The 19329-nt window shown below is 36.2% G+C and overlaps 1 protein-coding gene across 1 annotated transcript in view; it reads left to right on the top strand.

Annotated features, from left to right (window-relative positions):
- Positions 1 to 227: 227 nt before the first annotated feature.
- The window catches only part of CHRM2 (cholinergic receptor muscarinic 2), a 28052-nt gene continuing 8950 nt past the window's right edge, over positions 228 to 19329 (top strand). The window contains exon 1 of the mRNA XM_012744732.3: positions 228 to 305. The gene's annotated coding sequence lies outside the window, so the exon portion shown is untranslated. The remainder of the gene's footprint in view (positions 306 to 19329) is intronic.

Below are 19329 nucleotides of genomic sequence, written 5' to 3' on the forward strand. Positions count from 1 at the left end.
GAGATGTCAGTCTTCCACATTATGGAAAAGTAAACCTTTGTCTTTAAAGAACAGGTGCATGTACTTCAGGTTTTAGTTTATAACTCGAGCCCCATTAGAATTTTCTCCCAGGGATTCCAGTGCAGGCTCTAGCCTTATAAAGACTAACATGCCCCATTTTCCTGTTTATGGGCAAGTTATAATTATTCTTACTGTTTTCCACACTTTTTTCTTTCTTTTTTCTACCAGGTTTTTAGCAACATGAGTGCAGGGTCTGGATCTTACCCATCAAGAGTTTATCTCCAGCACCCAAATCCTGGCATATAGTAAGTGCTCAATACGTTTTTAAAAATGAATACATTTATACATTTTATAGACACAACAGTAAGTTGCTATGAAGTCACAATAATCCTTTGGAAAGTTAGATATGTCAAGTCAAGTTGAACATCAGCTACTACTATGAAAAAATATATAATTCATCTAGATTGTCATATTAGGACATTTATATTTACTCCAGCTTGAACAGACCAACCAAAGACAAGAGACAAATCATTTGTTAAGATACATTTGCTATTCCAGATCAAGTTCATCCAATTTGTCAGGAAGAGGGTCCGCACCCTACATTAAGACATGGCTTAATGTGTTAAAATTTGCTAAATTACTTTAATGTTTTTAATTTTCAAAATTTCTTAACCTAATCCTGTATTTTCTCTAAGAACAATGGTTCAGTACTCACTAATTCAGTGTTCATGTTGATTTTATGGAACATAACTACCAACAATAACAAGGATCAACTTTATATCTCTATCTATCTAAAGAGATTCATTTTAAGGAATTGAATCATGCAATTTGGGGGACTGGCAATTCTGAAATCTTTGGGGCACTGGCAAGTCTGAAATCTTTGGGGCACTGGCAAGCTGAAATCTTTGGGGCCGGCCAGGAGGCTAGAAACTCAGGCAGGAGTTAATGCTGTAGTCTGGGATAGAATTTCTTCTGAAAGAGATCTTGGTTTTTACTCTTAAGGCTTCAACTGATGGATAAGGACCTGCATTATTGAGAGCAATCTCATTTACTTAAATTCAACAGATTACAGGTGTTAATGACATCTACAAAATATCTTCATGGCAACACCTCAATTCCTGTTTGATTAAATAACTTAGAATTATGTCATAACCAAATTGAAACATAAAATTAACTATCACAGTCATGACAAAAATTGATGAACTTACAGTAAGCCCAGTTCACTGAGTGGTATTTTTATTTACAGAAGTTACAACTGTACATTCATATGCATGCACGCACACACACACACACACACACACAGAGAGGGTGAGTGAGCAGGCACACATATTCTTGCTTCAACAAGTGAAACATCCGCATGCTCAGGAGCAAAAGCTTTGCTGTGAGTCCTCTCTGACTTCAAATCTGAGCAGCACCACTTATTAGCTGGCAATGGAAAAATTACTCACTCATTGTGCCTCGGTTTTCTTACCTATAAAAGCAAGGATAAAAGTTGAATTGGGCCAATTCCTTTTAGATATTCAAAAACTGTTAGTTCTTCTCATTGCTAGCACCCTGGAGACTGTGGGAGAGCTATAAGGTAGTGGCCCACGCACAAACTCCCTCAAAGGTGAGCTCTCAGCCCCTTGGCAGACATGTGGAGACATGCCAGAGGCAGCCACTGATGAGAAAGCCACCAATTCTAGACCAGTGACCTTCTGCTTATCACTAAAATAAGCCCAGATGAAGAAAAAGATGGGAATGGGGATAGGTACATAGTTTTGACCTTATTTCATCAATAAAGAAAATTTTTCAAATGCATTGGCCTTGAAATTCAGCCCCAAATTCTATGATCAAGGAAATCCAACCCCAAACAATAGGGAAAAGTAAGATATGGGAAAACACACATCTCAAATGCTTCCCATACCTGTTTTTTTTTCCCCCAAAAGAAACACTCATAAATTCAGTCCACATAGAGGTCATAGCTACCAACTGAAAAGTTAAAAAAAAATCCAGTCAAATAGCTCATATAGACAATGCTACAAAAAAAAAAAATTGTGGGTGTTTTGCTTAAAGGTTGCTGGCTTATGCATGATTATTGCAATGCCACGTAAATGTAGAATACTAACTGTGAAAGGTGAAATCAAGAGCTTGCTATTCCCAGTGCTCTCTCTGGCTCTCTGAGTGTACCTGCTCCCATGCTCCAACCCCTTCTGACCTCCACATCACAAAGTGACAGACCTTGGGGAGAATGAGAGGATGTTCTAAAGCAAAAGTAAATGTGTCATTTTTATAGTCAAAAGTGTCAGAGCTCAAACATCAATGGTGATTCAGTAATGTATTTTGTGTCCATGCTTACTGACATTTAGTGGTTATTCCATATGAAGTTATTTTTGAGTTGCTCTTGCATTGTAATATAATCATCAAAATTATGTCTTTGCCTTAAAAATATTTCCACCTGGCATTTACTTGCTGGGCCACACTCCATAAGCCACATCAATTCCTTATTTGATACCAGAGGTATTTATTTGGTTATACAATATTTAGTTTTCAAAGTGCTTTCTACTCCTTTCAAATGAATAAACACATTTAGCACTATCATTTTTACTCAAATAATTGTCATAATCATTAGGTTATTTTTTCAAGATATATGTGATTAAAGCAAATAAATATTTTGAATATGCAGTTTTTAAATTTAAAAGTATCCTAAATAATGTGATGATGCATTGACATATATGATACAATCTAAATCTTTAAATATGTGCATGTGGGTGAGTATATTGCATGCTCATGCATGTGTGTAGGAAGATAAGTTTTCAACAACAGCAAAATTTCACAGGTGTTTCCAACCATGGTATAAGGCAAGCGTCCTCAAACTATGGCCCTTGGGCCACATGCGGGTGTTTTTGCCCGTTTGTTTTTTTACTTCAAAATAAGATATGTATAGCAGTGTGCATAGGAATTTGTTCATAGTTTTTTTTTTTTAAACCATAGTCCAGCCCTCCAACGGTCTGAGGGACAGTGAACTGGCCCCCTGTTTAAAAAAGTTTGAGGACCCCTACTATAAGGTATTTGACAATAGAAAAAAAAATCAGTATCACTCGCCGTTTTTTCCCCTGAAGTTAGCTGGAAGAAAATTATCTGTGAATGGTCAAATAAAGTGAATAGCTCTTGTGGGTCAGGTATGAATGATCCAAAATCTTTTTTGTTTGGTTTATTTCTCTAATGTTATAATTTAAAAACCAGAAAAAGGAATTCATAGTGCTTTTTATTTTTTCACGTCCAAAGGCAGAGGAAAGTTTGTAAGCACTGCAAAAACATAGGAATAAATCTCATGTATTTTTAAAATTATAAAACCACACCATTTTTATTTTAGACTTAATGTAGATGTCCTTAGCACTGAATTCTGCTCTATAACAAGAAACAGAATACTGCGTAAGAGCCAATTTATTCTTGTCTAATCTTTGGAATTTTGTTTAGAGTTCAGGCTTGCAATAGACATTGTCAGAATACTTACCCTTTGCAAATTGTTGCATGTCTTAAAAACACTCTCTCCAAGAGCCTTTCCTTCATTTCCCTCCCTCCTGACAGTGCTACTTAGGCAGCAATAACAGTCATGCTGTAAAAGGAGTGTGTAAAAGGAGTGTGTAAGTCCTTGGATAACTATTCCTAGTTTGTCCACGAAGTTAGTCCACGATGAAATCACTGGCACAGAGGTGTCAGTTAATTGAGGAATCAGACAGACGGAGAGACCAGACTGGGTGAGAAAACACCCTTATCCCAAGGACAAACCTTTCCTATGACATTTGTGAGAATACACAAATAAACTGGCCAAGTAAATTACTTTCCTTCTCTATTATATGGTCTCTTGCTCTAGTGCTAACGTCACTTTTTAATGAGTCAGTAGGTAAATAATCAAGCTAGATTGAGAGAATTAGCTTATGTTTATATGTTTTCAATATTGAAAGTGAAATGAAGACACAGATAGTAATTTGAATCTAATTTTCAAGTGTACATGGATGAAGGGTCACAGAAGGGAGCTGAGATGTATGTACCAGGATATTGGGGGTGGGAAGAATAGAGACAGAGACAAAGAAAACCATCTGACACAGAGCAGAAGCCTCTTCAACAAGGCCAGCAAGGCTCAACTCGTATAAATTCAAGAGAGAGGGAACTATTTTCTCTTTGTGGGTACACGAGGTGCGGTATTTAGGAAAATGCAGATCTAAGGGAGAAGTGGGTGACATCATCTCTGACCTCTCAGTCAGCATCATATGGATCCTAAGAGAATTAAAGTAAAATTAGAATCCTAAGGCTCTTTTAAAGCTGAAAGAGATGTTGGAGTCAAATGTCCTCACTGCCACAGAGGATAAAAATGAAGCTCAGAGAGGTTAAATACCATGTCTGGAATGAGAGTACAGATATTTTAATATCACAGAGCCTGCTCTTTCCATGAGTTCAGACCAACACTGCTGTTTAAAAGCAAACAGATCAAGGGGAGAAATGGAGGGGTGATGTGGTTGGATAATGTGTCCACTGTCAATCTTCCTGAATTCCTAAAGAAGACACTATCTTGCATAATTAAACATTTTGTTTTTGAGATGAAACAGATTCAAAATAAAAACCCATCTCAGCATACCCAAAGTCTTACAGTATGAAATAAAACATGTACATACAATAGCTCAGGAGGAGAAAACAATAGAACCAGCTACCAGTTAGTTAGGAGAGTCAAACAGGTGGTTTGCCATAACATAAAGAGTTATCAAACCCTAAAATTACAGGGAAAACCTCACTTAGACAAACTGATCATTTGCAACTGAGGCTTATTTCACATAGTAGGTTTATTTGACTTAGGCATTAAATTGTAACACTATTGCTAATTAATATCCTTCTTTTTTTTTTTTACCTGTTTGCTTTTTACCATATAATCTAAAAATGGAAATCATTATTAGTGAAGAAATCCTCATTAATTTGATTACTAATTTGAAATCATTACTAATTATAATCATTATTATTTGTCATTCTTCAAAAGTATCTTAATAGTTAAACAGAAGCCATACATGAAAGAATTTTGCTCTGGGTGTCCATAATCTGCTATAGTTTGTTCTATGTGCAGGATAAGTCAACAGAACAGAGAGCATGGCTGGCTTCCCAGTACTTCATATGCTGCCACTATCTGACAACCAAGATCTCTTTCTGGATAATGCTAGTGAACAGGAAACAACTATTAGCAAATTTTTTTATTATAAACTTATACAATAAGAAAACAATAGAACTAGTAATAAATAGTGATTATTTGAATGTGAGAGGTTATGACTTCATAAAAAACTGTTATTGTATGGAATAAGTAGAGCAGAGCTATACAATTCATCTGAGCTTAAGAAATTAAAAAATATATTTTCTAACAACAGAAAGCATTAAAGCAACATCTCAAATAGACCTACTGCACAGTTGGCAATTGTAGGAACTGTGAAAGTAATTCTCTTTCTATTTCTATTTCCAACCTACCCAGAGCCAACTTTAAGCCTTTACTCAAGCCTTTACTCAAGCTCTGAATAAAGGCAGAGAAGCCTGGAGTGGGAGGCTTGGTTTAAATCCATTTGTGAATATTATTTTGTTTAATTATTGAAGTTAATAATTTTCCAGGCATGTGTCATCACAACATAAGCAATGAGAAAACTGGCTATTGGAGAATTTAAGGAAATAGCTAAAATTTTTAAGTGGGCCTTTGGGCCCAGACTGGAGTTTGGGGTTGTCAAAGCATTACTATTAATACTAATACTCACACAAGTCACAGCTGGAAGATGAGGTCAAGCCAGGGCTTGAATCCAGAGAAGGACAATGAATGAAGATGAGTGATTAGAAACTGAAATCCAGTCTAAGATCCCTGTCAATGAGATGTCTTTTACTACCAGTTTGGTCAATGCTATCAGTAGCTTATTATAGTTCCTGACTTTAATGGCCTTCACTGCCATGAAATTCCCAGATGCCATTTCTCCTTAAGTCTTCTGCCATACTCTCCCTTCCTCATCCTCAAATAGATAGCCTTTAAAAGTGTCCTAAACACCCTATTCCTTGATATCTCTGAAACTAACTGAATCCACTATGATGCTGAATCACTTCCCTTCTTTTTGCAAGATTAACTCTGGGCCATGCATGCTCTGCTTACATCTTCCAGACACCATTCTCTTTGGTTTCCTTAAGCTCTTGCCATACCAGTGGTAATGACTGCTCTTAAACCTTCAGACCCTCACCCACCAGTGTTTCCTCCTCTTCAGCTTAAGTCTTTCACAATTCATCCTTATTCAAAAAAAGGAAAACCAACTAAATCAAATGTTTTAAAAGGCCTACCATAATCTACCTTTCCTTCAAATTATTTTTTTCTATTTTGCTTACTCTCAAGTTACAAAAATAGGGGCCCATCTGTCCACCTTTTTGCTTTTGTATCCACCCCAATCCTGAGCACTGCAGCGCATGTGATCAAAACACTTTTGTGATTTCTTATTCTCTGCCTTTGTATCTTTGTGTAATTTATTGAAAGTGATTCATAATTTTCCAATTCATTTAACTTCAATATATGAAAATATTGTTTGAGTTCTATAAATCCATTGAGTCTTTTAAAGTAACCATTTATGGGTTTTTGTTTTAGAAGTAAAGTACAGTTCATACTAAGAATAAAAGAGCTAGCTATAGGGTGAGCATTAAAAACTTGGTTATAAAACTTGGTATCATCTAAACAGAAATTAAACTTTATTCAAGGAGCTCCCAGTCTTTATTTTAAAGCAGAGCTTGGAAATTTGAGGATGTACTGGGCATAGTGCCAAACACAATGGGAAATCTCCCCACCCCACTTTAGGATCCCTGCCCCCTCCAATGTCTGGTTTTGGTCTTTCTGTAGTCTAGCTACTTCCTCCCCACACCCCACTCAGACAGGGCTATACCCACTGTGACTTAGTAGTTTTGCTATTATTTAAGGAGGTCAGCTTTGTGCACAGAGTCATTTGTTATTTTAATAACAATACAAAAAAAAAAAAAAAAACAACACTGAGCAAAGCAGGTTAAGCTGTCACCTTTGAGCTTTACAGTGGCCTTTGAAAACAACCAAACAAGGGAAGATCCAGAGGCAGGCTGCTCCCAAGTTACATTCCTAAATGCAGACACAGAGCTGAGGGTGTTTTCTTGTGAAGAGCAGGGACTAAGAGGCAGCCTACAAATGAGTCTTTTCTTGAAACATTTCAGCTAAAGACACCCTTCCTAACAGCCAGAGTATAGACTGGTTGAGGAATGCATGGACCTCACACCAAGTCTGGGTGAGGATAAGAGGTGGCCACAGCACACTGGAGAGGGCCCCCAAGGACTGTCAATACAATCGGTCTACACCCCTTGTCTTGCTATTAGAGGTGAACTCTAACATAGTTCCCTGAATTCTAGGATGATGAGGCTGTGTATGCTGTGAAATATCATTTCCAGATAAATGATGTCTGGAAATGTCACCATGTCATAAACAAAGTTAAGTCTCTTAGCTTAGTCATGGCAGAAGAGTAACATAACATGAAAGACTGGGGAATCACCCTCTCGAGTTGGTTCCTCAGACAACCTGTGCCATCACTCACTGAAAACAGGGTGGGTGAGGGAGAGAGTGAATAAATACATAAAAGATAAGGATTTGGATTAAAGAGATTGAAGTTGTCAAGAGAAATATTTTTGAGTCAGAGAGAAAAGACATTAGACAAGTTCTTCAAGGAAACTGGCATTTGGAAGGATGACTACTCTTTTTTGTCACAAGGTGTTCTCTTTCAATTAGCAAAACTGTACAATTTTTTAAAAAATAGCTGTTTGTTTGAAAACAACACTTAGAGTATGATAAATGTCAGTCACAAATTAATTGTATGCGTATTCATAGACTATTGTCTAAGCATTCATAATGTGGACATGGTGAAATTTCACTAGTTTTATATTTGTCGGCAAGAAATCTCTTGGTTTCAGGATTTGCTCTAAATTTCTAGAGGATCAGAATTTTTTCTTTAGTCCCTCAGAAAGATAATCTTTTTCTATAAAATACACTGTTTTCAGGAAAAATATGTTTAGAATCACTAAATAATATTTCATGAATCTACAGTAAGAATTTTAAAGTGGTTCACTTGTGTTGACCCTTTTTTTTGGATTTGAAGAAAATTAGTTATTAATTTTAGATCAACATTTCTTAAAGTTTAGATTGAAGGTACAGTATAATACTTATTATTAAAAAAAAAACAGGATACCTTAGATTGATAGCAAGATTTCTGGAATCCATAAAATGAATGGAAGCAAATAATAAAAGTGACATAAAATAGACCTATGTAATAAACATTGCTTGAAATTACTGTCTCATTCTCCTGAAAGATATGCAGAGAGCATGATTTGCTCCTTTTCTTCTTTTTCTTTTTAGTGCTTTACTTGTTACTGAGAACCATCTGTTAAATTATAATGAACTTAGTAATAGTGACTTCTTCATAGTCATTATTATTATAGTATATTATGCTAGGAGCCTGCAGTATTATGTATATTTTTCTAAAAATTGTGAATGGTTGATTTTATTTGCCATATCTTGTAGATCTTGTAGATGTGGAAAGAGGGTCAACAGATTTAAGCTCACACGACTAGAAAATAGCAGGGATAGGCTTCAGTTTCAGGTTTGGCTTCAAAGTCTTGTCTACTGTAGCCACAGACGCATCCTACTTACTGTGCATAAAATTACAGAAGGAAGAGCCAACCACCCCCATAGAGCAACGAGCCAGCACTCCTGCCAACACATCTCTTAAGTGGATATCCAGGCCCAGTGGGCCTTTGCTACTTTCTTCCTCAAGAGGAAGAATACAAGAGGTAGATTCCGTTCTTCAGGCCTTGCTAACGGCGTACAGGCCAGTTTTGTGAGTTGCAAGTTCCCCTTGTGCAGCATGTTGTCACATTGCACTGATACTTCATGAGAAATTTTACATAGACTATTATCTTTTTAAGAACCGAGATACGCTTTCCTTTCTTCTTATATATGCCATTATGCCTTCCTCCTCAACTAACACATCTGGTATGTGTGCACGCACGCACACACACACACACACACACACACACACACAGTTAGGTGAAGGCATCCAGTGTACAGTCTTTCAGTTTCCTATCTGTGGCTTTCTGGGCACTAGATAATTACTCACAGGATCCTACTCTTAACACATTTTCTTAGAGGTCAAGTGTGTACATGTCTATCCTTGTAGAAAACACATACTAAGATTGCTTTGCTCATGGTAGTACGATTGTGCTTCAAGGAAAAAACTTCCTGCCTAGCAGATTTATGAACAAGTCCCGATCCATTTACTATCTATTAGAAGATTTCTCTTTTCTCAGGTATTGTGTAGGTACATAAATTATATTTAAATACCTTTAAATGTGAAGTGCTCACCATTTAGCTACTTTTGCTAGACAGCACAGAGGGGAGGTGAATATGGGGACAGATAAAGTGTGGTGAGGACATTTCCAAGCCAGGATGGTATATTTCAAGAAGGAAAGTGTCACTTTTGTGGTAGCTTTCACACTGGGCTCAGTCAACATGGAACCTGCCCCCTGGGGAAAGGTAAAGATTAGGCCTTTGTAATTATACATCAGTCTGAAGGAGAGGTAGGATTTTTCAAAGTGTTTGGAGAGTCTGGAGATGAAGAGGAGTCAGGATATTTAAATATTTAAATAGGGTCAAACTAATAGCATTAGAAGAGGAAAAGGGAAGGGTTTGAGGAAGAGCGGGTGAAGGCTGCTGTGATGATTTATCTTACATACATTCAATTATGTGGTGTTTTCACTGAGGTTAGCACTGAAGAAGTGGTTTACTTTCAAGCAGGTGGGAGAGTTGACTGCCCTGATTTACCACATAAACATCTTCATTCTCTCCAGCCATCTTCCTTTAACTCCAAATTAGTTTCGGATACAGAAATCTTTGCTGAATTGATGTAGCTTTTTATGTTTCCTCATCTCAGTTGCCATTAGATCATCTAGTAAAGACTTTAATCTTCTTCAAGCTCTCGTTTTTCAAGTTTTAGTGGGATAATACTGTGGTCATTTCGCTCAGTTCTAGAAATAGGCTGCAATCAGACTCTGGGGAAACAATCATTTTGTCTTTTGATTGGAAACAATAAAAATAGTTGCTGCCCATTACTCTCTACAGTTCATTACTATTTTATTTTTAAAGCTTCATTGAATCTGGTATGAATCATAATTATATGAAACTTGTGTTATTTGTCATTGAAAAGTTAGAGGAAGATTTAGTCTTATGGAGGTGAATTAATTTCTCTGGACTCTATACCTACGTTCTAGGGATTGCTACCAAAGAATGATGGTGTCCATTAAGCTTACACTTATAGGAGCACATGTCATAAGAGGTGATGACCAATGAAATTATGTCTATAAACTGTGATCTTCTTACCTTTACTTTTCATATAAATGTGCCTTTTTATAAAAAGAACAACACATGCATTGATTAACTTTCCTTTCTTTCCATAAGCAATGCAGACTTAAGTAGAGATATACTTAAAATAAATATATATTTCTAAGTACAACTAAGTCTTCTTGTCTCTACTTAACTGTTATAAGATGTGCTATTTTATGTTCGTTTTCTTTATCCTCAGAAGAAGATATTTTACTTCTCTGTGTGCCTCCTAATCTTTCTATAACTTCTAATCCCATTTATTATTATCCCGACTCTCCTGGTCTACTCTTCAGAGGAAAAGTATTAACCGCCTCTTTGGCTTCTCTCTGCTCCCAAACTGGTTCCCATTCCTGTCTTCAAAGCTGTCCTTGACCCACTATCCAGAGCTCCATGTTGCCACGTGCTCGGACTCAGCTTCCAATGGAAGGCACGTGCACCATTGAAAAGGATCCCTAAAGGGATACATTGTTCGGAATTGCTCAGCTTCTCTAGAACAACAGCTTTCACTCCAGAATTTTCTATCAGCTTTCTAACAAGCCTCATTTCCTCTGCAAATTTGATTCACATTTTTAATTCAAAGCAATGAATTAAATAATTTAGCGTTATTAAACCAGCAGCCTGCCAACGTTAGGAGAAAAACAAAACAAAATTTTAAAAAGCCGACTATACACATTTCCAGCTTCTCTAGACAGTAAGATAGACACATGGATCCAAATGCAGCTGCCTAATCACACACAGCTTTCAGTAGCTCTCTGGGAGTCGCTTCCATTTTCCTTTTACTTCTCTCCCTTGTGAGAACATAACAACCTTTGTGAAAGACAGAGGACTGTCTCTTTTGTTGCTGTTTGCTCTAGAGCACACTGTTTAGTCAGCACCATTTACTAGATTACGTTCATCATCAATACTTGAGTTCTGCCAAATTCCTGCCACAGAAAAGGGTGGATGCTGCAGTGCTGCTTACTCAGATGCAATTTCATTCTAAAAGAGTCAAAGGGCTGGGCATTTTCAGGTTTCATTCTGTTTATAATTGTCCAGACCTCTTTTCCTTTTGGCAGGAGTTACATTGTGTGAACAGATAACTAAAAGGTGTCGTGGATATAGTGAGAAGGACAGAGGTCCTACAAGTTAGATCACTTTTACACCCCTTTCCCCCTTAGTCATGACACTTTTCTCTGGTAAGTGGTGTTTAGGTTGTGTTTTGAAGAGGGAAAAAGATAGCTCTGCTGACATGGAGTGGAAGTTTGTCCCAGCATCACTAAGAATAGTGTTATGTTTGACAGGCAGCCAAAACAGCAAGCGTGTTTATACCATAATAAGACCTTGCATAATCCTGATGTTTTCTTACAAAAAGTCATAGAAAGAGTCATAGATTTTGATCTATTTGTACCGATGTGAGGATCAGATTGCTCTTTCAGCTACGTTCACTCTTTAGTATCATTTTTATTTACGTTTTTTTTTCTTTCTTTCAACGAAAGTGCAACTCACATATAGTAATGTGTACAAACGTTAAGGGTACAGCTTGATAAATGCAATGTGTGTTCAGTGTGGCTTTCTTTTCTCAAATATTTTACATAATGCTTATCTAGTAAAGTCTGTCATCCTGTCCTGTGATTTCCTAAATGAGAAAAATTCACACATTGCTTCCAGAATACTTTTGACACATCTTTTCAGATAAAGCCAAAAAATTCAGCGTAGGTAAGTAAATGGATGTGTCTTATTCTGTATTTTTGAAACTACCAGTTGTCAGGTTCAATGTACTGACACAGACACACACCATTGTATATTGCACTTTACTGAGAAGACAGCTATACTGCAAAATCTTGACAACAGTTAAAAAGAAAATCAGATACAAGCCAATGGTAAGGGGAAAGAGAATTAGAGAAAGAGAGGAGAGAGAGAGACAGATTTAGGAAAAGGTTCCAGGGAGCCTTCTGCATTTATTTCACCCCATCTGACCAACTTTGCTCTGTAGAGTCTCAGCTTTGACACTTGTCATGAAATTGGCCAGAGTTGTTTTAGATAACTGGAAATGTCATCAGCAATGTGTGTTTCCCATAGATTATACATTCCTTTTTAACAAGATTGTATTCTATTTTGTTCTATTTGGTCACCCATTCCTCCTTCACTGCCATCCCCCACAGCCCTTGATAGCATACAGGACCTAGCATGAGAGTAATTCAGTAAGAGATTTTGAAAGGAAGAAGAAAGGAAGAAAGCACTGATTTTTCAGCAAGGCCCCCACTACTCCCTGTGGCCACTGCTGTTGGAGTGAGATTCAGGAGCACATAAAAAAAGCTCTAAATATGTACAGTGACTCACAATGTGTTGTATGGCTCAGAGAAAAACCTGATTAAAAGGGGAAAAAAAAAGTGGAAATTGACTCCATTTCTGTGTGGTGTTGTCAAAGCACTCAGAGTGTGGAATGTCAATATTGTCAGCTAGAGGGGCTGGACTGTCTTCTGAGCCCCAGGTCAGGATTCTCCTTCATCTATAAGTAAAATTGAAAGACACTGAAGATTCATAAAGGTTATTGCAGTATAAGCACAAACTATGTTATCATCAGTTGTATCAATATCAAAACTATCTACAACTAAACCTTTCTTTAGAGAATGGGGACTTTGCTCCCCATGGCTTCCTTAAATAAGTGTCACCCCAATTCTCTCTTTTTTTTCTTTTTTTCTTTTCTCTCTAGCATCACTGATGGCAGGAGTGATTGATTATTGATAACAATATCAAAGCCTGTTTTATATATGTACCAAGGCAGTTTATAAATTTGTGGGATTAATGAAATGTTTAAGAGCTCTTAAACAGAATATAGATTATATACCTCAATGGTCATCTCTCCCATGTTAGAAAAAAATTTACAGTTGTAATGTCATTCATCAGACTATTATACAACATATTTATTTATAAACATGTTATATAAAAATTACAAATAAATAAGCTTCATTTGCTTTCTAATCAATGACAACATAGTACAAGATTACCACATTTCATTCTCAAGGCAAGGAAGGGATAATACTTAAGTTCCCTATACTGTCATCTGCTGGTTCCTTAGTAAGTGAAGTCTTTCCAATGATACTCTGATATTTCCCTGTGGTGCTGTATTAATCATCCTTAAGTCTTTAATGTTTTCTATTAATATAATAATACTTTGTAATATCTGAGCATATTGTTGAAGAAAGCTAATTATCTCAGCACACATTATGTTGCCCAGACATCATATATTCAAATTAAAGGCTAACACGAGCCTTATTACTCCTCTGTCAGTCATGGGCATTTCAGACAACACTGATAACGCTGAAGACACTATCACTGATGTTTGCTCAATGAATATGCTGCTTTATAGATCTCAATGGCTGAAAGATAGGCAAGGAACACTGAGAGCACTTTGCCATTTTCTATAATGTGTTCAAATAGGAGCAGAAATTAAAAATCTATCAGAAGTATATACACTAATATTAAAAATTTAAAACAAAAGTTAAAGAAATATAAACAATTATAAATCCAACTTTATGTGAATTCCTCATGATTCTCAAACTTCCTTCTTCTTCTGAAATTGTTTTATACACTCACATATCTTCCCTCTCTCTAGATACCAATAGGTACCAATCATGGCTTCATTTTTTTCCCTCAACTTTTCTTATTCTTGCAGAAAACTATTTTAGTGTCCTGGTTTGACATAGTAGAACCAGGAATGTGATGCCAGGAATCAGATAGACCTAAATTTGAAGCATGGCTTTAACACTTGCTGGCTCTCTGATCATTGTCATATGTAAAACTGGAAAAGATAATAATTCTTTTCAGGGTTATTGTGAGAATTAAATAAAATAACATGCAAAAAAATTCTTGCATTTAGATTACTTTATATATTGATGAATTAGCTCATTACATTTAAATGCACCTGTGAAAAATGCTTATCACACATCAGCCATCCTGCCTGCACTGGCCAGGGTGTGAAGAAAATCCCATTTTTTGCATTTAATTCTTCACTTGTATCTAAATGTATATCATAATTTATTGTTTAAAAAATCATTTTAATTAGCATTCTCTCTGTAACAATCTAGTAAAATACATTATTGCCAATATCTAGAACTTTTGTATCACTGATGTGAATACTTATATGAGAGGCTATTTATCAATTCATATGATGATATATTTTTATGATGATTGTTATCATGTTTTTAGGAAAATGCTTTGAATATTTTTTCCCTCCAGAAACTATTTCTATTTATTTGGGATATATTAAAATCAATGTTGAAATCAAGCCCTTTCTCTGAAATATACACCTTCTGTCAGTTAATTTCTTGGTCATTGCCCTCTCCCATTAATATTTTGACAAGGAAAATCATGTTTTGACAATTTACAATTTCAGAATTTTAACACATTTAGTCCTTCATCATGTGTTTAATTTTTCTTTTTATTTATTTATTTATTTAAGACAGAGTCTCACTCTGTTGCCTGGGCTAAAGTGCCGTGGCATCAGCCTAGCTCACAGCAACCTCAAACTCCTGGGCTCAAGCAATCCTTCTGCCTCAGCCTCCTGAGTAGCTGGGACTACAGGCATGCCCCACCATGCTTGGCTAATTTTTTCTATGTATTTTTAGTTGGCCAATTAATTTCTTTCTATTTTTAGTAGAGATGGGGTCTCGCTCTTACTCAGGCTGGTCTCTAACTCCTGACTCAAGGTCAGCCTCCTGCCTTGGCCTCCCACAGTGCTAGGATTACAGGTGTGAGCCACCATGCCTGGCCTATTTTCTTTTTTTATTTCACAATAATATGGGGTATAGGTGTTTGGTTACATGGATCCCTTTTGTACTTCTTGAATCAAAGTTATAAGTGTGCCTATTATCCAGATAGTGTACGTTGTACCTGTTAGGTACAATTTCACCCATCCTCTGCTCTCCCCTCGCGCCTGCTTGATTTCTGTTGAGGTTTACTTCCAACTATACATGAGTGCTGATTGGTTAGTTCCAATTTAATGGTGAGTACATGTGGTGTTTTTTTTTTTTTTCCATTCTTGAGATACTTTACTTAGGAGGATGGTCTCCAGTTCCATCCAGATTGTTGCAAAAAGTATTCATTCATTTTTTATGGCTGAGTAGTGCTCAATGGTATACCACATTTTAAATAAATCCACTCATGAATTGATGGGGACTTGGATTGATTCTGCATCTTTGCAATTGTGAATTATGCTGCAATAAACATTCTATTGCAAGTGTCTTTTTGATAAAATGACTTTTTTTCCTTTGGAAAAATACTAGTAGTGGGATTGCTTCATCAAATCGGTAGGTCTACTTTTAGTTCTCTGAGGAATATCCATACTATCTTTCACAGAGATTGCACTAGTTTGCAGTCCCACCAACAGTGTATAAATGCTCCTTTCACTTCGCATCCATTCCAACATCTATTGTTTTGGGACTTTTTGATAAAAGCCATATTCACTTGGGTTAGGTGATATCTCATTGTGGTTTTGATTGATACTTCTCTGATGATTACTGACTTTGAGTATTTGCTCATATGTTTATTGGCAATTAGTCTATCTTCTTTTGAAAAGCTTCTGTTCATGTCTTTTGCCTACTTTTTAATGAGGTAGTTTGATTTTTTTTCTTGCTGATTTGCTTGAGTTCTTTGCAGATTCTAATTATTAGCCCTTTATCGTATGTAGCATGGGAATATTTTCTCCCATTCTGTAAGTTGTCTATTTTCTCTGTTGATTGTTTCCTTGGATGTGCAGAGGCATTTTAATTTAATTGAGTCCCATTTATTTATTTTTGTTTTTGCTATGATTGCCCTTGGGGTCTTCTTCATAAATTCTATTGTTCTTTGCTGATGATATAATCTTATATTTAGAAAACCCCCAAGATTCTGGCAAAGGACTCCTGGAATTGATAAATAGATTCATCAAAGTCTCAGGCTACAAAATTAATGTACACAAATCAGTAGCATTCCTATACACAACAGTCAAGCTGACAATCAAATCAAAGACTCAATACCTTTCACAATACCTACAAAGAAAATAAAATACCTAGGAATATATTAACCAAGGAGATGAAAGAGCTCTACAAAGAGAACTATGAATCACTGAGGAAGGAAATTCCTGATGTTGTAAACAAATGGAAAAACGTATCATGGTCATGGATTGACAGAATCAACATTGTTAAAATGTCCATACTACTCAAAGTTATTTACAGATTTAATGAAATCTCCATTAAAATATCAATAACATTTTTCACATATCTAGAAAAAATAATTCTACACCTAGTTTGGAACCTGAAAAGAGACCAAATAGTCAAAGCAACCTTAAGCAAAAGGAATAAATCTGGAGGCATCACTTTACTAGACTATAAGCTATACTACAAGGCTGTAGTAAGCAAAACAGCATGGGACTGGCACAAAAATAGAGACATAGATAATGGAACAGAACAGAGAACCAAGATATAAAACCATCCACATATTGCCATCTGATCTTTGACTAATTGCACAGCAATATATACTAGGTAAAAGAATCCCTATTCAATAAATGGTGCTGGGAAAATTGGATATTCATATATAGAATATTAAAACAGGATTCATATCTCTCACCACTCACAACAATTAATTCAAAATGGATAACAGACTTAAATCTAAGGCATGAAACCATAAGATTTCTAAAAGAAAATGTAGGAAAGGCTTTGAATCTTGAATGTCACATATTTTCATGTGCAGAACCCTACTTAGTAACTCTATATCTTACAATGAGCATCTCCTGTCCCAAACCCCAATATTGTCCTGAACTCAATGATCCTCATTCTGTTATGTAAACCTATGACCCAACTTGGCATAGGGCTTAGTCATGGCAGAGCAGAGGAAATGTGGACAAATAGTGGCAGCTACATAAGACTCTTCCTCTGCCAAATACTGTTTGTAGCAGACTCTGGAGTTGAGTGTCCTGGGTTTGAATCTCAAGTAACTTAGTTCACTGATCTTTAGTTCAATGTTAATAAAAGGTGTATAATGAAAATACTAATCACTACAGGATTGTTTTGGAGTTGTTTTGGAGAGTAATTATGCTCAAAATGTTAATTATTATTATCAATGGTATTACTGATAATCTAATGTAATTGATAATTTAATATCCCTGATAATGACCTCTACCACTGCAACTCACATCTTACCACTCTTAAGATATATACATGCACATATTCACACACAAACACACAATTTTCTGTTCACTATTAAGAAAAGTGATTAATATATATTCATTTGGATATAATAGTTTTTGTTTAATGCTTAATATTAATAGATTATGATTCAAAGACATTTGTCTCACTTTGATCCTTGTCACAATTCTGAAAGAAAAAGAGGGCTCTTTTTATTTTTGTTTGAGGAAAAGGAAAATTAAAGTTCATAGAGTTTAAATGACATGCTCATAGTCACACAGCTAATCATTTAAAAAAGAGATTAGCACCTATAACTTTGTAAAAGAAATATTAAACCATGGTACTTTCCCCCTTGCTATGTATATGGACTCAAGTAGTAAAGAAAGTTTTTCTTCTCTTAAGTTTCCATAGTACTTCCAGACCTTAGTCATAAGTTAAATTGTAAAATACCAAACTGACCGTTACTATACACTTGCCATATTAAGATGTTCAGTCCTTTGAATGTCATCTTCATTGTTTAGTCTGTTGTGATTATATTATTTCATCGATGATATAACCACTATTGCTCTAATAACACACTGTGATGCCACACCAGAAGTACAAACTTGTACATACATATAAAAAGCAGAAGCAGCAGGAGGTTGGCAGGAGGAAATTGCTTTCCCTAGTGGAAGAGGTACAGTCTTACACAGTCTGTGGATCACACTGGCAGAAAGGAATGCCTTTACATACTTGTGCTTGCTTCTAAGAGGAATGTTTTCCATTTTTATTCAGAATTAGTATAACCAAGCAAATGTTATAACTCTAAAAATTCAGGGACTATAATACCAGCTAAGTAAGTTAATATTACATAAATTTACTGTGTTCTACCTGAGTAAGAATTCCAGTTTCTCCAAAACAGAACCAGTCTTAACTAGCAACCTCTGGGTGTAGTTCATCATTATGCTGCTGCCTAACATATTACTGGATAATGTATAATTCTCCAAAGGAGAAGGGAAACAAAGAAAGAGTATCTAACTGGAAGGAAAGAGAGTTTATTTTAGTTGTAGATTATTTATGCACTGGCCTTGTGATCAGAGATAAGTTGTTTAACTTCTTCTATAACCTTAGTTTCTTTCTTTGTGTAAAACCTGTTCCATATATTTTACATAGTTGTTAATATTACATGAGATAATATACATTTAAGGAATAATATTCAGCTTCTCCAATTCCAAATCTGTACTAGCTGGGATTCTCCAGAGTGACAGAACCAGTAGGATATGTATAGAGATAGATTAGAGGGGATTTATTGGGATAGTTGGCTCACACAATTATGGTGGCTGAAAAGTCCAACAACAGGCCATCTGCAACCTGGAGACTCTGGGATGCATGGCTCAGCCTAAGTCCCAAGGCCTCAGAACCAGGAAAGCCAATGGTATAACTCTCAGTATGAGGCAGAAAGCCTCAGGACTCAGAGGCTGCTAGTGTGTGTCCAAAGCCTGATGAACCTGGAGTTCTGATGTCCAAGTCAGCAGAAGAAAAGTTGTCCCAGCTCTCAAAGAGAGAACAATTTCGCCTTCTGTATTTGTTCTCTTTGGGCCCTCTGGCCGATTGGATAGTGCCCTTCAACAATGAGGGCAGATCTTCCCCAGCTGGTCCACCCAGACTCACATACTAATCTCCCCTGGAAATACTCTCACAGACCCAAAATAATGCTTTATCAGGTTTCTAGATATTCCTTAATTTCTCCAAGTTGACATCTAAAACTAAGTTCACAAA

This window comes from Microcebus murinus, chromosome 9 (assembly GCF_040939455.1).
Source record: "Microcebus murinus isolate Inina chromosome 9, M.murinus_Inina_mat1.0, whole genome shotgun sequence".
Classification (NCBI taxonomy): Eukaryota; Metazoa; Chordata; class Mammalia; order Primates; family Cheirogaleidae; genus Microcebus; species Microcebus murinus.